This window comes from Phalacrocorax carbo, chromosome 8, assembly GCF_963921805.1.
Source record: "Phalacrocorax carbo chromosome 8, bPhaCar2.1, whole genome shotgun sequence".
In the NCBI taxonomy this organism is placed as follows: domain Eukaryota; kingdom Metazoa; phylum Chordata; class Aves; order Suliformes; family Phalacrocoracidae; genus Phalacrocorax; species Phalacrocorax carbo.
In genome coordinates this window covers 3,608,093-3,634,769 of record NC_087520.1, presented here as the reverse complement: position 1 = coordinate 3,634,769, position 26,677 = coordinate 3,608,093, and the positions used below count along the sequence as shown (strand labels likewise).

The following is a 26,677-nucleotide window of genomic DNA, read 5'->3' as shown; positions in this document are numbered from 1 at the left end:
AACTTTGTTGGTTTTTTTAGGTCACTCACTCATGCTGCAGTGGCTCTCTGGGAAGAGTTATTTATATTAGCATCAGCCAAGCCCAGGACTCCAAAATTAGGGAAGCGAACAAGCCAAGTCACCTGTTAGAAACTGGTTTTGTTCTCATTCATTGCAGTGGCTGCTGAGGAGAGATGATCCTTCTTTCCAGAGCACTCACGAATAAAGATAATCCACCAGGTCATGGGGCAAAGAAATCATTGATTTGCTCATCCTTGACTCCAATATAGGAGCAAGTAAGTGGAGAATTAAGGAGTTTATTTAATCCCCACAGCAGCAGAGCTGGAAGCAGCCTCCAAATTCCCACAGCTTATGGATTTAAGGGTGTTGCTTCAACATACCCCAGCTCCCAGCCCATCTTCCAGAGTCCTCAATCCTCCCCTGCCTGTTCGGGTCTCCAACCGTGCTCCGAGTTTGCAAGAAAAATACCAGACTCAGAAGAAAACTCTCCTGTATGGACCTGCTCGACCTATCCTCTTATTCTGAAGCTATTGATGACTATTCTTGGACTGTATCTCAGTGGAGTGTGCTTTTACTTCAGGGCACGCCGCCTACAGGAGCGACACGCAGGACGACCCCCGAGACTCTGCGCCCACCCGGGAGTTAACACTTGTTCTAAGTGTCTCCACTTCCCCACAGGCTCGACGCAGCCGCCCGCCTCAGGGCTTTTTTCGAGAAACTACAGGAATTCCCTCAAATTTTATGTATGTATTCCTTTATTTTTGGGAAGAACGGGGAAGGCGGAGGCGGGGAGCAGACGCACAAACCCCCACCCGCCCGGCGCTGAGGGTGCGCGAGGCGGGACCCGCCCGGCCGTGCGTCTGACGTCACCGCGGCGGCGCCCCGCCCGTTGCCATGGCAGCAGGGCCTGGCGGCGGGGCGCGGAGCGGAGCCGGGCGGTGGGCTGAGGGGGGCGGCCCCCGGGCCGGCCCCGTGCGGGGGTCCCCGGCCCGCTTCGCCCCTCCGCGTCTCTCCGGAGCGGCGGCCGAGGCCTCAGCGCTCGCCGCAAGGAGGAGCGGGTGCTGGCGGGGGGCCGCCGCTCCGCAGTCCCCGCCCAGCCCTAATCCCGCCGCGCCGCTAGCGGGGCCAGGCCGCAGGCGGCGCCGTTCTCAAAACTACCGGTAGTGCGATAGCGCAGGTACCCGGGCCTGACACCGTGAACACAAGCTAAAATATAGAAGGTTCCAGCCTCACCCTCCGGGGAGCCCCGGGACACGCCTGGAAGTGGCTGGTGCTGCCCGGCACGGTGGGGAGCCCCGGCTGGCCGCATCCCGCGGGCTGGCATGGGGGCCAGCGCGGCCAGGAGGCTGTCGCCATCTGCTCACCCGTTTCCTGGTGCCAGGGGATTTCTTGGGGTGCCGGGGGGCTATGGGGACAGCGTGGGGGTGAGCCGGGGCCCCCTCGGGGCACAGGGGTGTTGTAAATAACTAAAGGGTTAAACTTAAAGCTTGAGCCATTATTAATCTTAGCCCCCATCCTGAGAAATACAAACGACTTGGGGAGCCAACTTGTGAAAGGAATTCAAGGTTCTCAGAGCTGAGAAAGGACCAATAACAGAAAGAAACGTCCTCCCTCAAGGAAGATCGAGGGATGCCACAACCGTGAAACGATGAAACCAGTGAGAGTCACAGGAACTGGGGGAAAAGTAATTCAGGCGGGGGGAGATTGCGACCACCGACTCAATTGAGGGACAAAAGGACTGCCCTCCCCAACTCCTTCTGAGTATGCGCAGTGAATTAAAATCACACTGTAGATTTAAACTTAAGCAAAGAAGATAGAGACTGATGGAAGAAGAGGATGCTCAGTCAGGTCAATGATTATGTATTAGATAGGTATGGTGTGTAAACTTTCATGTATAAATGTCAAAAATAAACTCCAGTAGGTGTGCATGCTAGGAGGAATTATCCCCCGTGCATCCCGCGCTGTAATAAAAGAGTGTCTGCTTTCTAAACTCCAAAAGTGAGTCTTGGAGAGTTCTTTTAACCAGCTTTTATGGTTTCAGGCCCTTCCCAGGCATGCTTTTCCTAAAAGAAGGGGGCGGGCTTATTTGATTTAAAGTTTCATTGTGCATTTGAAACGGCACGTGTTTATAGGTGAGGGTTGGAGATGCCTCTGTGAATGTGCATGGGTGTGACGCTGATTCTTGTCTGTCCCCATGAATGTATAAAAACAGCTCGGCCGAGGCGTTGGGAGCCTCAAGGGCTTGTGGAAACATTTAGGATAATTGTGAGTGCTGCTGTCTTCAGGTGCTTCTCTTGAAACGCTCTGAATAAATATATATGCTTAAAGAACTGTATTTGCCTCAAATTAGTTAAAACTTCTGTCCTTCTGCGAAGGAATAAAAACAGATGAAGGTGTACAAGATCCTTGACAAAGTGGGAGGGGAAGTTAGCGAACAACAGCAAAGCGCAAGCATGAGGACGGGACAGACAGCGGGCAGTAAAACACTGCATGAGGAATCAGAAAAATCTGTTAGCCACAATGAGGGATGTAAAGTTTCTATAGGTCAGCGGCTTTAAATGTGTAAAATGAGGGGGGAATGGCTTGTAGGCTGCTTTGTGCACAAAATAGCATGAAAACAAACCGTTTCTATAACACTTTGGTGCCAAATTAAAATGAGCATCTACATTTAAAATTCAAAGTTTGGAAACTATGTTGACAAAAGCCCCCCGTGTTAAAAGGAAGCGGTGGAAGAACACGTGTGAGTTCTGCCGAGTTACTCATTACCCCGCCTGGGGTGTTGTGGCTGTGGGTAGTTCTGTACCAGAGCTCCCCCCTCCCGTCCTCAGCACGGGAGCGGGAAAGCAGAACCGCCTGAAGGCTCCCCCTCCTGCTTCTGCAATTCAAAGGTCAGCCTTGCAGCTCTCGCTGTCCTGCCTCAGCTTCCCCAGGTGGCCTTTTTTGTCAGCTGCGGATTACATCACTTCGCTTTGGCTCTCTTCCCGGGATCCCCAGTGCGCACTGGCCACAAAAGGGGCGGTGTATTTATTATACCAGTTCTGTGCCACCCCTAAACAGAAGAGGGATTATCTACAAATATTTCCTCGCAAAGATACTTCAGCATTGTTACGGTGCAGTAGGGAGATCTCCCCTAAAAGCTCAGTGGTAATATTAGAGGTTAGACCTATGTCCATGGAATATCTGCAAGAATTTTAGTCTGGACGTAGGTTGTGTTGGATTTTCTCCTAGGCAGAGACACCAGCTTGCCCTGATTTCTGCAAGTATGGGAACAATAACTGCTAGTCAAATTCCAAGGTTATAAATCTGGATTCTAAATTTTTATGCTGTATATTCAGCCCACTTTCCTTCTTTGCAGTAACTGGATGGTGTAAAAATTTAGTTCTTATCAATTTTAAATTAGGCATAAAGGCACTTTTTGCCACATGGGTCCCTCAAGTCCTCTCGAAGCCAGTGTCTGTGGAGGCCTTACCTCTAAACGCAGACTGATGTCCTGGGCCTCAGTGGCTTTAAGGAGGTGTGGTACCTCAATGTAAGAAAAAAAAAAAAAAAAGAAAGGTAATTAAAAGGACAGATACTTTTGTACCGAGTTAAAACTAGCTTTGGTTTTAACCAAAAGCTCCTTCAGAATATCAACAGGTAGTAATGTAAAAATTAAATGGTAAATGGACCTCAGTGTGGAATGGTACATGTTTTCAGTGTGATTCTTTTAATATGTGAGTTCCAATCTATGATTTATTAGTATAACTAGAACGCATTCCAGAGGATATTTTTTAAGCTAGTGAGAAGAGCAGCTTATTTCTTTGCTGTGTTCCTGGCTCAGCAGTAGTAGTACAGAGCCTGGAGGTACACTGTGAAAAATAACTTTATTAATCTGTTTGAATATTGGGGGAAGGCTGACGGAGGAGAAACAAAGGCTTTAGTGTATTTTTAAAAGAATGTCAATCTTTAATTAAGTAAATGATAGCTCCTGGTACCACCCTTTTAAAGAGGAAGCCTATATCAATTGAAAGTCATGGTAGAAAGTGATTTTCTTTCACCAGCAGTGATTTCATCATGAGAATGTTGTCAACCTGATTCATGTATTTAGGCAGGAAAAAGAAGACTTCGCTTGGCATTTACATTTATTGACCATACAATTCTAGATGAGCTCCAGCATAATTGCCACGGACTGGATGACAAAAGGCTTGAAAACGCCTTTTCCATTTACTCCAAGCAATCAAGAACCTTCAAAACAATGATGTAAGAACTCACCTGAAAGACCAAACATAAATAAAATGCTATCGCTTTCAGATCACACCTTTCATTTTTTGTAGATTTTTGTCATACAGATATCAAAAGTGTTAATTCTTTATTGAGAAAAAGGCTCTGTTTCATAGTTTAAGACTTCCAATTGGCTTAAATGATCTGTGGAATTGAAACAGCACAGTAAAGAGACATTGGACCAGATGACCGGAGGGATACTTGCACAGTAGTAGTACTGCTGCAGAGTATTTGGACCCATCTCTGACATTCCAAAAGCTAAGAATATTCAGTACTTTATCGAGCCCATTGTGTTGCTGCCTCAGCAGCTGTCTTCCCTGCCGTTGCCAAAGCTTGCTTAACCTTCCCTGCTCCCACCCAGTCCTCCTCCTTCGTGCTGTCTCTTCTCTTTTAGTCCCTTTTGGTTTCTCCTGCTGTTGATGGGTGGGGAACTGTGCAGAAATCCATGCTGCGCTGTGCAGAAAGCCTGCTCCCTTTTGCTCACCACCTACATTAAGCAGTTTCTAACTCTAGTAGTATTGGGACATTGATGATGTTAGAAAATGAGGGCACTCTGTGCCTCACGGAGTCAATTCTGAAGTAGCAGGAGAGTTTTTTCAGTCCATGCTTTCAAACCTTTGAGAACTGCCCTTTTTTTAAAACAAACAGAACCCGTTTCTTATTAAACTGACTTAGGGTTCTTTTCTTGTTGTGGGTCAAAGATACCATTATACTCTGGTTCCCGATTCAGTGAAAGCAGTGCAAGGTTTATCTTTCAATACAGTACTGTTATTGTATAAACCAAACAGATTATGAATATTTTTCTTAAATTCTCTAGAAGATGGTAATCTATGTTATTCCTAGTTCACCTGTGCCTGTTTGCCTATAGATAATTTTCCATATTATCCATATCAAAAATGTCCAGCAGCGTTGGTGCTGAGCTCCTGTGGTGATCAGTGACAAGGGTCGTCTGAAGAGCCCTGAGGAGCAGCACAAGAGAAGGTGCTGCAGAAGTGAGGAAAGAGAGGTGCGGAACTTCGGAGATGTAGCACACGTGGTCATCAACATGGAAACTTGCAAGTTTTTCCAAGTGTGTAATTAATTCCCACTAAAGATATTATTCTGTATTTAATAAAATTCTGTTATTGTCCTACTACTGTTACGAAATTCTGTAGAGCAGGTTTGGAATTGCAGAGAGGAGTGAGTGATTCCTGTCTGTATGCTCTCATTCATGCTGTTAAATATTGATTACTATTATTCTTAGTAATACTAATAGCAGTACACTGCGGTAGTTAATCTGGCAGCGTTGAACTATAAACATGGAGGTAAATAGCTTTTTAACAAGCCAGGATAATTCCTTTATTCTCAAACCTCAAATGTAGTTTATAGTGCAGAATGAGTCAGCAGGATCTGCTTTTATGTAGCCTTCTTCTCCGGGAGAGGAAGCGCAGAGAGGAGTGCAGCAGTGTTGCGTTGTTGGATTCATTTCGGCTTTGAAGACAGCAGGCTTTTTGATGAGAGATTTTTAAAGTATTTTAGCCAACTCCATGGGGATACTGGAATAAGAATACAGTATGCAACCTTTCTGTTTTAACCAGCTGATTTATTGTCTGTTCATCATGTCCTTTTTGTCAAGAAGTTGGGCATCTCCTCTTCGGAGTATTTTATAAAGAGCCCAGGATTTTCAGGGATGGTACTTCCTGAAGTCTAGAAACCTAAAAATGCAAGGAAAAGGTTTTCCTGGCTCACTGCCTTACTGGAGATGCTCAATAGCATTTCATATTAGAAACCCCATTCAGTTCCAGTCTGGCTCCCTAACTCATATGAGGAGTTCAGTGGGTTTAATTGGGATGTCTGCACATGAAGAATGTGGCACATCAGAAATTGCTAATTAGAGAAGCTGGGATTTTCAGAAATGCCAAGGAGATTCAGGAGTGTAGGTTCCATCCCACAGTTTCATAAGTATTTAAGTTAATTTAAATTCACTCATGTTATAATTACTATATTCACTGAAATGCAGTTGTAGACACTAATGGTTTTAAAAAAAATGTGTTCTGTTCAGACATTGAATCTTGTTTCCCCTGATGTCAGTGGGAACGGGAATAGATTTAGGTTTTGCCTTTTCCATTAAGCAAAATCAAAAATCCAATAGACAATTTCCTGTCATAAAAAGATCTGAGAGAGCAGATGGAGGAAGAATAATCTAATTGAGATGCATTTTCTTTCTTGCTAGCTCGCTCTATTTCATTTTTAAGAGCATACCTAAAATGTCTTCTTCCACAAAGAGAGCTTGTTCATTAAGTCTTAAAATAAATGGCAACCAAAAAGCTCTTTGACAAATCCGCAATGCCAGTGGTGATACCAGGCGTTTCTAATAACCTATTAACACCAAGAAAACTCAAACAAAAAATGATGAAGCACTCTGTTGAGTAAAGACCAGCGAAGCTTTCACCAGCAGCAGGCTTTTCTGACTCATTCTTTCTCTGGCACTAGAAAATGCAGTTGCTGCTGAGGAATGAAGGATCTCATTCATTCGTGGGGGACGGGGAAAAGGAAAGATCGGGGGCCAGGCTTCCCTCCCACGGCTGAATTACAGCGTTGGAGAGGGTTTACTCTGTTCCTCTCTGGATCTGTTATGTCCTTCCACATCCCTGATAGTTGGAGTGGGAAATGTGTCTAAATCTCCAGAGTCGTGGATTTTGTCAATGATGACTTTGTGTTACAGATATATTTTCAGAAGGTGTTAAGTTATGACAACTGAGTTTAATACTTCAAATGAAATGGAGCTTTGAAGTGTATGAGAGAAGAAAGGGAAAGCAGTTTATCCATTAGACTACTTTGATTCCTCCAAAGTCTCTGTAACCCTTCAAAATCCTTTCACAAACATTTCAAGAGCTTCCAGAAGGATTTATTTTATTTTGTCTTAGTGTGTTTATTCCTGTTTCTTTTAGCATCACACAGAGAAACATTATAAAGTGACCCACTTCGGAAGTGGCCACCATCATCCAGCTGTGGTGGCTGGAAGCGAGATGGAAGTGGAGGGATGGAAGATGTTCTTTCAGAATTAGGACATGATACAGGAAGCTGATTTCTTCCTGTTCATTTAGAGGGGTATTAGCCCATCTATTCCAGACATCTTACTTATTTGTTCAGGTTAGATGAGCCTGTTTTTCATCCAGTCAACAGAGAGAAGCAGAGATTCTCGGAAAATGCTTAACATCACCCCAATTAGACAATAATTAAACTCTTAAATCAGACATTCTAAACTGCTTATGGAAGAATGTCTCTGTTGGGATAAGGGTCCTACCTTTCTCACCTGGGCCTTTTAATTTAAGAAGCTCCAGACAGGCAGTCTTAAAGTTGGGTGATATCCCTCAGGTATGCAGAAGAGGAACGGATGAATGTGACATACTGAGCAGATACAGCAACATCAGCTCTGGAAACACTGCTGGCAGGGAGCCTGAATCCACCTGCGCTGGGCTGCAAACCCATTGTGTCTGCTGATACGCTCAGAGGAGACGTTACCTGTTGGAGGAAGAATCTGTAGTCAGAGGTGCTATGTCTTCCTGGCTGGCCAGAAGATCTAAGTTGGTGATCTTGTGGTACTTGTCTGTTGTTTCCTATTCCATGTTCAAAAACTGCACAACTGTAATAAGTTCAGGTTCTGTTAATGCATGTGAAACATCCACAGCAGCATAAAGGGTAGGGCAGCACACGTAATGCAATTTGGAAATAAAGATATAGGGACAGATCGTTGGCTATAGAGAGAAAGGGACAGCGTGGGAGGTGAAAAAGCCTTGAGTCGACGTATAGTTGCCACAGCTACTCTGAGAGTCCATTCATAACCCCTATCTAACAAATTAGAGAGTATTTTGGGACAGTATAATTTAGCTAAAACTCTGGGGCCTTTACCTACCCTAGAACTGGGAGCTAAAATAATAACTCACCTTCCACCCACCCGCTGTACCAATTCAGAAAGATGAGCCAAAAACCATGAACTAGGTTATGCAGCGACAGAACACGATCCAGACATCCTCGATGTTTCTGAAGTAGGTGCAATGACAAAAAAAATTTGAGATAATTTAAGTAAAGGACACCAGAAAGCACTAGATGAAAAGATTCTTAATAACCTAGTGATATGAATTTATGAATAATCTAATGAAATGAGGAGATATACATTCATAACTATATGCACACTGGTAAACTAGTCACTCCTGTAGATTGCAAACTGTCCTCGGTTTGTGTGTGCGTGTGGTGAAGTCGAGTTATTCAGAAGAGCCTGAACACATCCCAGAAGGTCCCCCAAAGCCTGTATTTCCTTAAAGTTGTATGATCTCTCACAAAACATTTTATGTCCTCTTACACAAACAAGGGTGGATTCAGAGACACTGGCCAAGTCTTCACTGTGTTGAGCCTGCTCCTCATGAGGCATAAATTTTATCACGGAAAAGCACCAGATCTGGCGCTGTGCAGAGCGAGGAGAAACTACACACTGAGCAGTGAAAAAAACCCAGTTTGCTGCTGCCCAGACGGAGGCTGAATAAAGCAAACTCCACTGCCAGAACAGCAGATACCATGCAGTCACCTTTTAATGTATAAAGAAAGGCCAAGGGGTTACGGTAGCTCAGGAAATGCAATTTCTAGTTTTTAACTCGTTGAATGCTCGGCTTGGCCACAAGGGTTTTACAAGAACCTCCACTTTTGTATAATACTTTTAAAAATGTTTAACATTTCTGTTACGACACACTGAGGGTATCATGGTGCGACCCAGCATTAAGCTTTGTTTTGGAGTGATTTCTCTAAAACTTCCTCTTTGCTTCCTCTGCCTTGTGCTGAGCCCGCCAGCCAGCAGGTGTGGCTGTGGAGCCTTTGGAAATCCACGGGATTTCTTCCATCAGTTCAGAGGCTGCGGAGAGATGTTGTCATCACCGTACCCGCTTCTGACAAGTGTTTGCCTTCGCCCTCGGAAATCCCAGGGTAACTGCACACACGAGTGCTGTACCTACGGGTGCCTTTTATGCAGACGCTAATGTCGGCATTTTTTACTGCAAAGGCCTTGGAACCATCGGTTGTGTCCTTTGCTGACTGGCTCCGTCTTTAAGGTATACAGCTGGCATTAGCCTTGGAACTACTCATGAGGTATTCGGCTCTCTGAGTTGTTAAAGAACAGATTTACTTTAGATGCTGGCATATAATTTTAAGATAAAATATTCTTGAATATAACTCAAAAGATCATTTCACTTTTTGCTATCACATTTTTACCAGAGCTGAAAGTTCTTACAAGCAACAAAATTAAATTATCCTTCAACGCACAGAGGGGAATAACAAAGACGTAGAACTACTAAAAGATGAGAACTGCTGTTTTTAATGCCTGCCAGAATAGTCCAGGATTCGGGAAGATGAGAACTGCTTTTCTTAAAATATTTATTGCTGCATAAAATTGTTACTGTGATTACAACACATAGGTGCTGGATTAGCTGCGTGTCTTCTTGGGGTTGAATCTAATCAGTATCATCGCAGCGGAAACCTAAATGTTGATTTTGAGGGAGTATTTCCAAATGAAATAGAACCAATTTAGCAGATTTTTTTTTTTAATCTGCTGTCTTATATTTTGCCATTTCAGATTGGACCTCAGTTCAGTGGCTCATTTGTATTTAACAAAACAAGTGAGCACATATTCAACTACAAGTGTGTCGAACTGAAGCACACCCGTACCCGCTTTCAGAGCAGGATGACTGGACTCTGGGTTTAACCACGCTGCTGAACTAGAGGCTATGCACTGGCAGCTAGAGCGAGTGCAGGGGGGGAAATACATGCAGGATCCAACCTCAGAGACTTCTCGTGTTGATCCTTTCCCACTTTCCCTGTCTAATGGTGTTTGTATTTTACAGGTGGTTTGAAGCACCAGCATCAAAAACTTCACTTGGTAAAGGATCTTCCATCTAGGGAATACGGGACATCCTTTGGGGGTCTGTGCATTATTATGGAATATTTCTCTTGCAGATGATCATCTGCTGGTTTATTCCAGGTATGTTAAGAAAACGCTGAACTGAGTGTTCCAGCATATGTTTTGCCATAGTTTCCAAAAATAAAGTAAATGAAGATTGTACGAAACCAGTCCTGATTGTGGAGTCAGCAATTCCTGAGCTGACTTACACTTGGAATAACAGTCAGTAAAAAAAACAACAAAACTTGGCTCATAGAAATTTCCTGAACTGGAACAGCCAGCAGGATTATTTTTAGTTCAGGTCTTAACATTTCATCATTTAAAGGGAAAACAGTTGCCAGGTGAAAAATATCACATGCAGTTTGAACAAAAGGTATTTTCTTATGTGCTAAACTTCAAGGAACAGGTTTTTACAGGGCATGGTTTCTCAGCTACCTCTGTTTCTTAAGTTTCCAGCCCCAGCATCATTAACAAAAATAAAGCTAATGTGAAAAGTGAGAAGGGACATTTTAGCCAAACTACTTCTGGTCTACTTTTGCAGTCGTGTGAGGGGATGCCAGAATTAGTGGTCCACCATTGCCCAGGAAACCCCTTTACTCCTAACAGTGATTGTAGGCTGTAGCTGGGCAAGCAGGCTGACAGGGATGAAGGATTTTAAAATATTTAGTTAATATTTTTTATTATTAAATACCTAGTATTTAAATATTCTCTGTGAAATTACCTATTTAGACTTCATAGAGCCTAATTGTCTATATGTTTATTCTGTATCATTAGAAGCCATATTTAGCTTTGGCTACGGCCTTTTATCCCAACAACTAAAGATGTTTCATCTACAAGTACTCTGAAACTTTATTTCAAAATGGTTTCAGAAGAAATATTCGGTACAGCTTGATTGCTGTTTCTTCTGGCAGCAGTGCTGCCTCAGGCAGCCCAAAGTCACGCTGTTTGTTTCCAGTCCCACATCTTTCCCTAAACTGTGCTGGCGTAATTGCAGGTGGGGTTGCGCAGTGAACCCGGTCAAGGACTTGATCCTGACTAAAATAACCTGACCAAAGATGGTTATTTTGAACTTGGGTCCCTTTCCTGCATGACAGCCTCACGAAGACGCAGTGGCACCAGCGAGACCGTAGCCTGGGAAGAGAAGAGCGAGAGGGGCACAGGGAAATGAGGGGGCTGCTTCACCCAGGGCATGAAACTGCAGCCCTGGCTTTACAAACTGAAACCCCCTGCAATGACTTTGGCCCATTCAGTGTCTAAAGAAAAAGGAAAAAGTAATTGCATATCTATGATACTCTAGTTGTGCTTTAATTATGTTTTTCCCATATCCATGTCTAAATTAACTGAATGTACTATGAATTAATGACATGCTACAGGGATTAGTATACATAGATAACATAGGAGGAATCTGCATAATAATGTCAGATGTGGAAAAACATGCAAACACGCATTTCTGGGAGGAGAATCTACTTCGAGAACGTAAATTACAAACAAGAAAAACCTAACAGAAATTTAATAGGTACGTTATAGTTATCTTGCTGTTTTCTGTTACCAGCCCTGATGGATGATGTGTCTGCAGCAAGATGAGCAGCTACCCACGAACAGCCAAGTAACTACAGCGTGCTTCAAGAGGCCAGGCAGCATCCCTGACTGTTGGTATTCACTGGGTGTGAACTGAGGATAAATTACCGGCAGAGGCAATGAAAGAAACTGGAACTAGAAAAATACCTAGCGAGGTGAGCTAAACTGCTGTTCCATGTGTTTAACTGAAACTGGTAGGATGTGGGGTGATATGGAAACTGTGTTTTGGGGCTATATGGAAAGCGGTACTGGGGCTTTCTTGTTGACCCTGTATTTTTTGAGAGAAACAATTTCTGCCTGATCATTACGTTACCTGGTATTGCAAGGTGTCTGTAAAGTATTTGAAGAATCTTGCCGAGCAACAAAGCTAATACAATAAGGAAATCGGAACAGTTCATGAGCAGGGAAGTCTAGAAGCCCTTTTTTATCATAGGAATTAGGAAGCAAATTCCAATTCTTATTGTGGTAACTTTTCATATTTATTGTCACATATTTAATAATTTTTTCATTAGCTTTCCTCTGTTGCACTTCCCAGGTGGTCACTGACATTGCTAGAATAAAAAAATACAGTACAGACACCCCAAGCTAGATAGTAGGACGTGGTAGACAGCTATGAAAAGCCTGGAATGTTCAAAAAAATAAACAATGTTAAAAAATAAAGAGTCCTATTGTCATGTTTAAGTTTAAAATAAATATTTCTTTTATTTTGTGGCTTTATAGCATGGTAACTACTTAAATTCAGCAATTACAATATCAAATCTTCAAATAGGAACAGAGTTTTGGATAACATTTCATGGCAACAAGAAGACATGCCATCAAAATTAGGACAGTTGGGCACATCTTAATTTCTTGTTCATTAAACTTAAGCAGCAGGACAGTGCAGCCCTTCCAAGTTTGCTCCCTTGCCTATGCTCCAGCCCGTTTGTGCAGGAGCGATGCCCCTGCTCTGGCAGGATTAATAAAGCATTGACTGACAGACACTAACTGTAACAGCTGCTTTTGTGGGTTATGATGTGTGGGTGTGAAAAAGCTGCACCGGCCCTCTGAAGAAAGCAGATTTTTTTGTAGATAAACCTTTAATGACATCACCCGGGTATAACTATCACTTCAGAACGCTTCACAAATTTGTAAGTATTTGTAAAGTGTATATCCTACACACTGCTTGTCCTTACCGACACCAGGCTAGTACAGCTCCATGCCCTGTGCTCAGATACTGGGACAATTAGAAGAGATTACATTGAGATTCAGATGCTAGGCTATTTTTAAAATCTCTTCCTCTCCTAATGCGTTTTCCCATATAATCCTGTCTAAAAATTTATTTTGAGGGCTCAGGGTAAGTAGGGAACTGGGGGCTTAAAGTCACCAAATCCAGAAAAAGCTTTCATGGGCTAGGGGTTAGAGTTAGAGCTCAGAAAAACAGATTTCATTCACTACATCCCAACTTAGGAGATGGAAGAGCACACCTCAAAGATCCCGGAAAGAAAAACAGTATCTGTGAAGCTCAAAAAGAAAAGAAAAAAAGTGTTGGAAGGGAGGCAGAGCTAGCAAATTCTCCAAGAAAAAATAATAAAATAGTTTCCATTTAAAGTTGACAACTGGATCTGGCACTAGCCTAGCAGACCTCTGGGTTGTGTTCCTTCCTTGCTGTGCTGAGATGGTTTGTGGCAAATTATCTCCTTGCTGAACACATCAGGTTCCTCTTCTGTGAAGTGGTATTGACTTTGCAAAGTCCTCTGAGAGCTACTGCTGGAAAAGGCTATTCTAGAGTTGGTATTCAAATATGATGCTTTCTCCATAAACGACTGGTATTTGAATTCTTTTAGAAATGTGCTCAATTTGGTCAGATACAAACAAGTACCAGGTTTTAGAAGGGTGGTCAGAGACGACCAGATAGTCAACTAATCTCTACTGTTAAATGCCTTGCCCCTGGGAAATTAGTAATTATTTGCCTATAGGCTGTATGCTTCCTGCCACTCTGCAGAGCTAGCAAATACAGCACCACTGAAAGAGGAAATCATAACATGAGCAGGAACCTCCTTGCAGGAAGAAAACTGGAGGGGGGAAAAAAAGGTGCTTCCGTGAGTAATATAGAAATAACTACTCAATTCAGAAATATCTATTGCACTTACTGATGCAGCTGAAGGCACGTCCAGGCTGCAGCATCACCAGCCACGGGCCACGCAAGAGGATCTAGCACGGTTAGACCAACCACACAGCTCAGACAGTTCTGCTTTGCCGTCGGTTTCTATCTGTTTGTTTTTAATGATTTTCTGCAAAGAAATGAATATTAAAATTGTTAAGTATTTTATTGCAGATATGGATAAATGTTTAACAAACATGCCACACATGCTCAACTGCACAAGTGTATTTTCCAGATGAACAGACTGATTTTCAGAGGCTGCGTTTGACAAAAAGTACCTTACATCGAGCGTTATTTTGAAGCGTTGCAAATGGATCTCCTTTCTTGTTGGTTGTAGGGTGTTACTGATGGCAAAAGCTGTACTTAAACCTCTGCTCAATGGCGTTCTTTAGATTTAATGGAGAAAAAGTCACACCAGCTGTTGAAACAAAATAGTTATTTTCCTAGTGCAAGTATTTTGGAGTCACTGGTTAATTCTTTCCTTTGTCCTGTTGCACAAAAAGCTTACGCAGACTGTGATGAGACAAAATTATATCAGGCATACAAACATCCTCTCAAAATTCAGAACTCGAATCTTCCCTTGAGTCACTTGAATACAGCTGCTAATTATCCCATAGAATGCGCTTTGCTGCAGTTTGAAGTGCACGTGGTGCCAGAGGAGAAACTGCTCAGTAACACCATAGGCTTTACTTCAGCTGTGTGAATGTTTCTCCAAACAAGAAGTCCCTACCTTTTCCTGGGGAGGAAGGATAAGCTAATAGTTAGAGAAGTGAGAAACAGCCAGTGCAAGAGACATTCCTCCACTGAGAGCTTATAGAGGAATAGAGTGAAAGTTTTCCTTCCCTGACAAAGGGAAATAGGGAAGAGGCAGTGATACATCGCGTCTCATGCAGCAGTAGGTGAAGACTTAAGCACAGTGTATCAGGCTCCCTGACAAAACCCGTTGCCATTAAAGCAATGTTCTGCCTTGTGCTAGGAGAGGTGGGATGTGTTGTATTCTGAAACTGTTAACCACCCTATTTTTCATTTCCATACACCGGGTAGGGAAGCTTCAGTGTGTCTGAAATGGCGCTTCAGGAGTTGAATGCTGAAAATTTGAAAAAATGGAGATCTCAGTGAGAGAGCAGTATGTGCAGTTACTAAACTTATTGTTCTTTCATTAAGTCCTAGAAGCAAATGCAGCATTACTGAAGATGGAAACAATTTTGTTGATATCACTGGAGTTGAACATGCTTAAGCCAGAATGAAACATAAATGTCCACATAATCCTCCATGACCTCTCAATTATTCCCACGCAGCATAACAGTGATTTCACAGATTACACTGAAGGGAAGTGTAATTTAAACTTTCTGTGGTATGTGTGCTCTTCCCTTTAACTTTCTTCTTCAGTAGTCACCGAGGCAAGTCAATCTTTAGTGCATTTTAGTTGGAGTAAGGGTTGCAGCAGAGACACTTGGGCCCATTGTGAGTCTTTGTCTTCTTTCTAGAACTATTTTCCGTAATGATTTCACCCCTATCCCAGTCTCTGATTATTAGAGGAATAGCCTTTGTACGCAGAAGACAATGTATTGATTGCTAGCCATGGCGGAGCTGCGTGGGAGACGAGTATTATGTATCTACAGCTGGAGCTTGCTGGAGTAAAGAATCACTAGTACAAAACATTTGCTGTAACTTTCCGTGGATAAAAAACATTTCAGTAATAAAATACAGGATTCCCAAAATTTAGTTTGGACAAGTTTCACTCAAATATTTACAGTTATGTATAAATATTTTCTGAGATTTAGGAAAACCTAGCAGTGTCCACTGCTGCTTAAAAAATTCATGCCTCTGCTTTTGGATTTTCTTCTTCTGTCTTAACCACAGCAATTAAAACCCCTGCCTCAACAGAAACAAGAAAGTTTATTCTCTGAACTTTTGAAACTGGTTGCTATCCAAAGCGTAGCATCTTGATGCCTGGAACTGGCAAAACATTCATTGATTTTTACCACTGTCAATGATTGGTTTGGATTGTCTGCCTTAAACCTACCTCTGAAATCATGTCAAACCCAGCCCCACTTGTTACAGCATTCTTACTACTAAACCAGCTAGCTTGTGCTTGTCCATACCTACTCTTTTTTAAACATATGCAGTCAGATTGCATTGTCCCCTTTTGGTGTTAACATCCACACCAAAAATCCACAGGTGTAGAGTTGAAAAAAGGTTCACTGTAGGGTGGCATGTGAAATATATTGGCATGAAGAAACACCCTTTTTTAACTGGGTTGGTCATATGATCGGCATTTGGCAGAGACTCACAGCATGACTCAGTGAAATCTTTTAACAGTGAAGCTTCTCATATAGTAAACATTCCCAGCACTAGACTGTGTAGTTTTCTTTCAGTGAAGTAAAATCCCATTATATTAAATTATAATGTGGAAACATTCTCTACATTAATTTAATGGATGCAGCTCTTCAAGTTCTCACCATCTGTTCCACCCTTTAATTACAAAAACAAAAAAAGTACAATTCACAATCCCATCATAAAACAGATGACTAGGAGTGATTGGATGCACAGGTATGCGTACTCAGTCTGCCGGCGACTGTTACCTACATGGTTTTACTTGACAGTACGCTGTACTTTGCTGGTAGCACCCCTAGTTTAAAAATACATATTGGGAGTTCAAGTGGATAAATGGTTAGTCACTCCCTTGCCTAGAAATCTTATTGTCCAGTGTTGTGGTTCTGACTTCATCTTAGGTATAGCTGCTTTTCAGGATAAGTGAAATTACCTTTGTGCCTGCCAGCCATGGAACACTGCAGAATCTTTTGGGGTAAAAGAGGATGCAGAAATGCTGTAAGTGAAAAGCCATGTTACAGATACTCATTGTGAGTATTCTTCAGAGATCCTATCCCCTCTAAAAGGAATACATGTTTTTTTTTTTTTCTTCTGGATGATATGTAGAAAGCACTTATATTTGAAACAGATGAACAAAATACAAGTATTTGCATTCAGTGGCACTGCCCAGAAGCTTTTTCATTCACAGACATAAGAAAACAATTACTTTGTTCACCTAATAGTTATGACTTTTCTGTTAAAGATACCTTATACTTTGAAGAAAGCGTATTTCAGTTTCAAAAAAATCTCATAGAACTAGCATAATCAATAGCAGCTGTAACACTTCACAGAAGGGGAAGTGGGAGTTGAAATGGCCCTGAAAATCTTTAGACAGATACATCAGACACCTCCTGTCTCCTGATCTGTTCGCCAGCCCATGGTGCCTCCTGCTATACTGGTTTCATAGTACAGAGTAAGAGCAAGAGTTATTTTCTTGAACACAGGGCTACATTAAATAGTCACATAAAACCAGAAGAACTTGTTTTGGAAGAAGTCAGCCCTATCTCAAGGCTACTGTAATGTACACACCTTTATTGTGGAAATTCTTTCACTCGGTGTATTATCTACACAAGAGTAATTCTTGATAGATTTTGGCAAATTTGCCTGTCTCCAGTTGGACACTGTCAAAAAATTAAAGCAGTAGTTGCTGTACCAAGAAAGTTTTTTTGGGCTACTAGAATAATAAATATGAATGATTTTTGGCTATAATAGACACCATTTTTTAAGGGAAGTGTAACAACAGTAAGGACAGAGGAGGCAATTTATGAAGAGGTATATTGAGGGACTTCATCTGGAAACAGCTGCAACACAAGAATGGTAGGTTTAACACTTACGCTGTTGAGATCAATTTGTATTATAGCTTGGGCGCCCTGGAAGGTGCTCTTTCTGAAATAAACATTCTTCTGAGGAAGTTCAGCCAGATTTTTGTAAGATTATTTTTGATAGTAAAATGTGAATCAAAATTAAACTTGCTGTGCAGCGTCCTGCAGCACTGGGCAAGTGATTCCATGACAGAGAGCCTCCCTTGTGAAGCTGACAAGCTTCTCCCTCTCGTTCTGCACAACGGAGATCAACTGCTTTTGTAATAGACCCTGCATCGCCTCTCCACTCATTCAGTCCTGTAATAAAAGTACATTCATTATGGAACTGAAAAATTCTAATTGCTCAAGTTGATGAGTTTTCTGAAACCGGTTCTTCTCTCTGATAATACACCTGATATCATTATTTAATTATGGAGTAATTATTCATCCAATGAAAACAACAGTCATAATTTCATTGATCTTTTCTGTTTGTAATCTGAGGAGGGAAACCACACTGGCGAAGTGTACAAATTAACATTACGCTTGTGCTAGATATGTACTCCGGAGAGTAAATCTCTGTACCATGGCAGCGAGCAAGGTTAGTACCAGCTCCTATCTTTGAACACAGAGACTGAAAGCTTTTGGATGCACTTACTGCCTATGAGTGAAATTCAGCTAATGATTCAGCCAACACAGCTCAAGTTCAGCCTGCGTTTGAGCAGCCCAGTACAAGCCCAGCTTTTAAGCCTGCAAACTTTTAGGATTTGTTGGCTTGCGCTTCCAGAAGCTGGGTGTGCATAGCATCTGTATGACAGATATGCAATACAATATAGTGGTCATGTGCACTCCGGGGCTAAGACGAGGAGAGCGTTCCTTGGCCAGTGAAGGAGCTCAGCAGTTATCACTAATGCTACAGGCACTAAAAAGGAACTTAGATGCTCTGGCAGTAATATCCCTGTTCCAACAGAAATGCCATGAGTTCTGACATCACCATCTACCAGTGAGACTAATGGCCACCCTTCATGGCCATTTCTTAGTCATCTGCCAAATGTGAGATTTTTATTAGTCAAATTTATAACAGTGTATTTTTTTATTTTCATAATAATTACCTTATACACAACTTCAGGGAGCAAAGCTTCACAGTTTAGAATAATATTTCCAGAGCTTACGAGGTGTTGCGGATCATTTGGCTAAATCCAATTCAGTGGGGCTGAAAAGGGGGAAGCAAGGAAGCTGTGCACCTGAAAAGGGATAGGAGAGAAGAATGGCAATCAGGAAGAATGACACTAGCTTTGATAGAAAGACGACGCCAATCAAGGAGGGAGGTCACAGCATGCAGTGAAATAGGAGATAAAAAACCAGAATTTATTATTCAAATGGAAGAGATGGGGGTTTGTTGTTACTGTGATCACCAGGAGAGCTGAAGGGAGCTATCTAATGTCCTCAGGACTGCCCACTGCCTCATCCCAAACGTTTCTCATCCTTCCCAAGTCACACGAGTTTGATGGACATGATGAGGAAGGGTGGAGAAAGGTGACCCAGCTCAGGGCTGGAAGGGTAAATAGTCTTAGACAGTACTTTGCCTATGAACACAGTGTTACTAACAAGGAAGCTCGGGTTTATCAAGCATAGCTCGATCCACCCGGGGATATTCTCTTTCCAAGTAATTTGCCATTGTTATCTCATTTTGCATGTTTACATATTTACTATTATTACACTCACAAATATTTTGACTGTCACTGAGTTGGCATGACTAGTAGTTTCTGCTTGGGTAACATGCGATTACCAAGGATGCTCGCTTATGCTCGAGACTGAGGTGTGCTGACAACATATGGCTTTATAATGCCAAACCTGAGTCAGTTCACACATTTTTATTTTCATTAATATATTTATTTTCATGAATATTAAACTGGCTCTCAAACGGTTCTTAAAAAAGGAGACACGGTTCTATCTAGGCTCTGTATAACCCAGCTACAGCAGTGCAAATAATTTCAGGTTGCTACAGCATGTTCTACCACTCCACCCTGAAAATAAGGCTTCTGGTGAGAACACTGTTATGTAAGGCTGCAAATGAGATTTGAAACAATAATAATTATCCAACTTGCCACCTATTTTTAATACCTAAGATGGAAGGCACTGAAATTCTGAATGATAATAGTCAGAGGAAAGCACAGCAGTGAATCCACCTATTACCATGAAATCTGATTCAGTATTAGGTTAAAAATAAGGCCAGCTATTTGTAACTAGCTATTACTAATAATACACTTGTTAACCACAGTGAAGCAAAATCACGATCTAAGAATAAGCGTGCCTGTGCAGTGAATATATCATGGTTCTCCTTTGTCCTTCAACACATACACAGATAGATTTCAAAAGACAATTTCCCTCCCCAGTCTCTCTGTTCAGAGCAAGCATTTAAGCAGCAGCCAGGACACAGCACGCTTGGAACTGAGCTTGAGAGCTGATGCTGAGCTGGATGGCAACTCAGTTTAGCCAAGCCACCTTTAGCAGGTTGCGCATACCTGTTTTGTCATGCAAGACATCTGTGACATCTCCAAAACAACATGGATATTATATTAACACGCTTTTAGAAGTCATGAGTACTCCCCAACAGGGTTCATGCCTCCTTCACTACAGGATACCAGCAGTGCTATGAAGGAAACATACATTTACCTGGCAGGAAAGTGAGGGGGGAATACCTCACATTTTCTTGCTGCGATCCTTTTTTTTTTTGCAGCCTTTCTGTAGCTTAACTCTCTAGTTGCTTGGTCCAGATGAAGGTCATTACAACAGTAACTGTGATGTAGTATTAACTGAAGAGTAAATATCTGAAAAAAAAAAAATGCCATAGCTATAATATGCAGAGACTCTCATTCATCTACTCAGCTAAATAGGCTACAGAATGGCTACATCAGTTAGGCATTGCCTGGCTTAAGCGTAACAGGATCTCCAGGACAAGACAAGAAAAAAGAGGCCCAGAATAAAGGTAAGAGTCCTACTTATTGGTTGAACTGCACTGTGTACTACTTTGCAAGAGCACACTTAAAGAGCAGAAATGTTATGACAAGCATGGGCAAAATGCCTCAGAGAGCTCAGGCTTGATACCCTTCAGTCTGCAGGTACAGCACTTGGTCTCCCTGGATTTATAGGTATTCAAGAGGATCGCAGTCTCGTTCCAAGGAAGACGATCCTCATTATGACCCTGAAGCCTCCCCAGCTACATTAGCCAGCTGCTTTCTTTTGGATTAGTTACTGCATTTTGCCCTAAGTCTATGCATCAAGACGAGGAGAGAAAATATATCCTGCAGAGGTTTTAGCCATAATTCAGCTGTTGCATTGTGTTTGAGATTTCACAGAAGTGAGCAGCGCAGCCCCTTGCTACGATGTTGCGACTTGAAAAAAAAACCCCACTCTTATAAGTACAACATTTTTCAAATTCCTAAAGCCAATCATCTGAAAGCCAGAAACAGTGGTTTCTCCGTAGCATGCTGGCACAAAAAGCAAAGGTATCTATCCCATGCCTAACACAGGAAGCATCATGTAGGAATTGTCTGCACAAGGCACATGGGATGTGCCAAGTTTGTGTCACTTATTTTAAAAAAATCACTTTGGATCACAATATCTCCATGACAACTGCTTTTATGTATTAAAAATTTGTTGCGTGCTTACGGAACCTAGCTTATGGAAAAGACTGAACAATAGAAGAGCTTTTCCAAAGAAACTACTTGTAACATGAGCTATAGGGACTGGAGCACCACGCCAGCAATCAGCAGGCCTGAAGCCTCTCTAGCACAGGCTTAGCAGGACATTTCACAGATGTTTACATTCTTTGTTGAAAATGAAGGAATTTAACCATGTGCCCAGCTATCTATTGAACTGGGGTTTCTATTCTCTTTAACTGCTTCTGTCACATTTGGCAAGTTGGTTAACTTCAGTATCTGTTTCCTCAACAGGGCTGAAATCACGTATTTGTCCACCTGGCAACAACAGTGGTAGTATTTGTCCTGGCAGTGGTAGTATTTGTCAAGTGCTCTAAAGATTAGAGCTGTTAAGAGGATACGTAGCGTTTTCAGAACCGAGGAGCAATGCAGCCACGTGCTGAGGTACATGGCGCTGTACCCACTCACCGGTGCTCCTGCCCAGCCGGGAGACAGCCCCAGGCTGGATGCACAAGCGGAGAGCGGTGTCCAGTGCCACGCTCGCTCGTGGGGAGAGCGCAGGACACAAAATATTTGCAAAATGTTAAAATGGGTCCATCCCTGTCGCAGCTCCCCCCTCTACCTTTCCCTCTCCCCATCTTTTTCCCTATTTCCTTTTATAGCGCTCAATTTCGTTACTTTCCCCCTCCTCCTTCCATTTATCTTGGCCTCGAAGATTTTTCAAGGTACTTTTAATGGGATTTTGTGAATGAGCACTCTCTTCCTAGCTTTTGAAAGGTTCTTGACTATGAAGTATCTGTACCCATAGTGATTTTCACAGTGGCTTTGTAACTTCTTCTTTCAATCAGACCGAACGCTTCCTGTTTTCTCTATAATGCCAGAGTGAACTATGAACTAGCAAATCTCAAGTCATACGTTTTGTGGTATAAAGGTGCTGAATAATGAAATTCCACCCTTTACAGAAGCCATTTAACTGAACTTTTAAAGTGAGTAGGCCTCTGTTGATAGTGGCCTTACTGATGTCACTGATTTTGTTGTGCACTATCTGGACTCTGGAATGAGTCAAATATACAGAAATAATATTTGTTCATGCTGATGTAACACAAATATCTGATGTAAATAGCTTCTATTCTAGTCCCCATATTTTGCAATCATTCTACTAAAGATCACAAGATGTCTGATTTGATGGGACTATTCAGACATGAAGCATACAATATTTTGTCTCAGCACGTGGCCAGTATCTGAATATGTGAGAGATGACATGATGTATACTTCTGACTCCGTCTGATCATTAAAAGTCCCTTTCCCCAAAGAAGCAGTTGACTTCCACACTAAAATACCAGTGTCTATACTCTTCACTTACAAAAAAAAAAAGTATTAATCAAAGAAGGCAGCCCTACATCAAAAGGTGGCAACTCATTATTACAATATTGCACAGCATTTTAATTCTGCATTTAGTATTACAACACCATAGCAACAGACACTTCAGACACGCATCGACAGATAATTTAGAACCACTAAAATATTCAGAGAGAGGTAAGTGTGAAGAAAACTAATTTACGTGTTCCTTACTCTACAAAGCTTAATCAACCCCACATTCACATAGTTGTACAATGCCCGGCAGTTTAAACGCTGACTGATGTCTCTTATACTACAATGGAAATGTTGGTGTTACTGCAGAAATTGGTGAGATTATTGCAATTGCCACCACACGCGTCAACGAGTTTTGAGATTCATTTCAGACCATTACAGAATTAGGTGGCACTATAGGTGGTTTTGAAAAAAAGCTGAATAACCTACCAACTCAATGCGTGTAAATGTAAGCGCAGTCAGCTGGAATAGTTAACCTTTTTAAGGAATGCTGTAGATATGAAATACTTGTCACTGACTCAAGCGCTGGAATCGCGTACAGCGGTATGGACTACCCTTGACTCATCGTAGCAGCCACACCCAGCCCATCTCCTTAGTTACAAACTACACAGACACACAAAAGCCTGGCATATATTCACATACGAAATACAAAGTATTATTACTGCCATCTCACAAATCACAGTTTAATCTGACTGTATATCTGAAGTACTGACAAACCCCCAACTTATGCAACACAGCAGGTATTCTTTCATTGTTTCATCCTCCTCTGAAGGCTCATATAACTATCCAAGAAAGAAAAGCAACCGTGATTCTCTAAACTATCGATTATGACTCTCAAGTAGGAGGGAGAAACGAGATCTGACTTCTGATCCACACGTAGACTATTTGAACAGTATGAGGATAAAATACAGGGCTAACACTTGGGATGGAGGAGGAAACCAAAAACTTCCCCTTTTTCGTGAGTTTCCAGATAAATGAATCCTAAATTCCCTGCGCCGAGTCCTGAATTCTCTCCTAGTCAATGGCACAGCTTCAGCTACAAGCAGGGAATGCTGCATCACCTACTTCTTTGGAAATGGGGTTTGTCCTGGCAGTTAAGAGCTACAACTGAGTCTTTTCAAACAGAAAGGGCTTCTTTCTTAGTCGAGCACTTTAACCCTATGCTCCTGTGAACCATCACACTTGCTCTAAAGACAGCAGCGATCATTACTGCAACCTGTAAGGAACCATGTCTGATCCACACTAGCTGTGCTTTCCCCACTCCTTTCAGAAGTATCATCACAGGACTTTGGTTGTAGTTTCTTAAGCGCACAAGCCAGGTTAATAGATCCCTGCTGCTGAGAAAGTTTTATCTCAGCTCTCACTCCATCTTTCCTATTCCAGAAACACAGCTGGCAGCAGGCAATGCAGTCCTGCCCCGTTTTGAGCACTAGGATCATTGCGCAGCACATCCTCTTCTTCAGCTGGATCAACTGCCTGCCAGAGAGAGCCCAAGAGTTACAGCTGATAACCCAAAGCAAGGCTCTGCCTTCAGCTGAAGGCTGGACCCAATGATCTCCCCAGCCTCCCTTCAAGGCCAGCCCCTTCAGCGATCCTGGCCCCACGCATCCCTTCCCATGCCAGCTCGAAACATTTGCACACCCGCATAAAGAAGCAGACATGGGTAGAGATGCAGCAAAGAACACTTTCAAGTAGACCAGGTTTTTTTGAACACTCATTTTTGCTGGCAACAGAGGGGGAATAACGTTGAGAGGGGATTGCCACCACCCCCCTCTTCCTGTCAGCCTGAAGTGACCATCATCTGAGAGCAAAGAACATCTTGTTCTGGATCATCGACTCCAACAAGGCACTAAAGCAATTATTTCTCTTGAGACTGAGGCACAGAGTAGCAAAATTGTAGGTTCAGATTTTTGTGAACATTGTGGAAAATAAGTAAAAAATAACAGTAATTAGTTACTTTTTGTAGACAGAAGCATAATTAGCTGTAAGATTGACACCATGAGGAGTTCAAAGATGCAATCTACTTGAGTTTCACCAAGAATTTCACTATCTGCATGGAAAATACAGAACTAAATGTGGTGTTAAAACACTTTACTATGCCAGAAGGTCAACAGTTATTAGGGAAAATAAACTTTAGCTTGGCAAGTTACACAAGAGGTGATGTTATTGCTTCATGTTCTTTGCATTTATTTGTTCAAGATTATTTTGGGAGTGTTAAGGAAGATGTGCTACAAAGAAAATTCTTGAACCTATAATTTTTCAATTAATAACACTTTCCTTCTACAACTTTAAGTAGAAAACGAAGAAGATCTGAAGATGCAAACCTACGTAAAAAGTGCAAAAACATTCTGAAAGAAAAACAAAACACCTGAGTGAGGTCGTTCAAACAAACTAATGTCTACTAGGAGAGTGTGACACTAAGAAACCGAGACTGACCTACGAAAGCAAACATTCTTTTCCCCTTACTCACTGTGTAATTGTTAATTTGCTTCAATTGCAGGCAAAGAATTTAACAATCTGCTCTCCATATTAGGCAGACCCTGACTGAGATAATTAGCTAGGAAAAGTCCTTGTTGGCTTGATAATTTCAACAGGGTACATTTTGTTCAATTTGTGTCCCATTTAAGGAAAAGAGGCTTTTTTAGCTGTTCATTTAATGTCTTTTGGAAGTTATTTAAGGGAAATCTCACAGTGACTAACACCTCTGTAATTTAAGATACAAATTGCAATAAAATACATAATCCGTTAGAGATACACATTTCTTTCATTTTTTTTTTTTTTCATCTTATTTGTCTCTAACACCTTTTCCTTTAGGTAGAGAGCAAGTGTCCGGGTACACTGTGGTAGCCGAGGTCCACCATTGGTTTCCTGTATTTTGCTGAAAGCCTATGCTGCACCTCGCTTACTCCTTCTGTCTTAAAAGGTCATAATAAACCCCAAGCCTTCCAATAACTCTTTCGATATAAATTGTTTTAAAGAAACACAAACACAACACAGCCTTTTTAATCTAAGCACTACATGGTGGTACAACCACAATAATATTTGATGCTCAAGTTTGAGCTGAAAAGACTTATTTTTAAGTACCCAATACCAGCAAGTGCCCCCTGCTTCTTGCTCCCAGAGGGATGTGGTAATTGTGCTCAGGACTACAGGAAAGTGCAGAACCACTGCAAAGCCAGATGAAGCTAAGTTTGGGGCCAAACTCTTTTCAGTGGTGCCCAGCGACACAACATGGGGCAATGGGCACAAATTGGAACATGAGAAGTTCCACACAATCATGAGGAAAAACTTATTTCCTGTGAGGGTGCCAGAGCAGTGGAACAGGTTGCCCAGAGAGCCTGTGGAGTCTCCTTCCCTGAAGATACTTAAAACCCATCCAGACACAGTCCTGTGCCCCTGCTCTGGGTATGCCTGCTCAAGCAGGGGTTGGGTGGGATGATCTCCAGGGGTCCCTTCGAACCCCTGCCATTCTGTGAAGCCATTACAAACGGCACCCCAGCACACGTTTGGCAGGCCAAGCACCCTGTCAGTCCGTGCCCCCCCGAGGAGCAAGCGCCCAGCACAGCGGGGACAGGCCGCCTCACCGCCCTCAGAGCTCTCCCAGGCAGGAGGGGACGGCACCGCCATGCCAGGCTGGCAACAGCGGTCCCGTCAGAACAGCGCCCGTCGCTCCCGCTTCAGGGCTTTAAGCGGAACCCCACTGTGGACGGCGCCAGCACTCAGCGGCACAGCTGGTCTCAGGCACCACAAGCCCAGCGGACCAGCCGAGGCAATGCGAGTGATGCCCGGCTCGGCCCCACCATCCCAGCCCGCGATCCCGGACGGGGACAATCAGCCTCACCCACCGAGCGGGCAGGCGGGAAAATCTTTCCCGGCCACCCCCTCACCCATAGGGCGTATGCGCCCCCGCCGCTTTGTGCGACGCCGCGCAGGCGCACACGGATCGCAGCGCCGTCCCGCCGGTCGAGCCGGTCCTTGTCGAGCCCGGCTTAAGTGCGCAGGCTCGGCCCCGCCCTAGAGCCTACGCACGCGCCCATGCCTCCTATAGTGTTGCCCTCCCCGTAGTGGA

General features: G+C 42.7%; 2 long non-coding RNA genes across 3 annotated transcripts; one reads left to right on the top strand and one right to left on the bottom strand.

Moving 5' to 3' along the window:
• Nucleotides 1-753: 753 nt before the first annotated feature.
• LOC135314644 (uncharacterized) lies at nt 754-26,635 on the bottom strand. Of its 2 annotated transcripts, XR_010374144.1 has the most exons (9): nt 26,454-26,635; nt 20,252-20,406; nt 18,688-18,819; nt 17,612-17,896; nt 16,672-16,734; nt 14,183-14,991; nt 13,894-14,034; nt 7,547-7,764; nt 754-3,523 (listed from the first exon to the last, which is right to left on the bottom strand). It is a non-coding gene; the product is annotated as an uncharacterized LOC135314644 (long non-coding RNA). The 2 variants fall into 2 exon arrangements; XR_010374143.1 differs by lacking the exon at nt 26,454-26,635 and having other exon boundaries at nt 14,183-17,896; nt 20,252-21,819.
• On the top strand, nt 11,298-25,209 carry LOC135314646 (uncharacterized). The gene is made up of 3 exons (XR_010374146.1): nt 11,298-11,457; nt 11,739-11,919; nt 23,992-25,209. It is a non-coding gene; the product is annotated as an uncharacterized LOC135314646 (long non-coding RNA).
• Nucleotides 26,636-26,677: the final 42 nt, after the last annotated feature.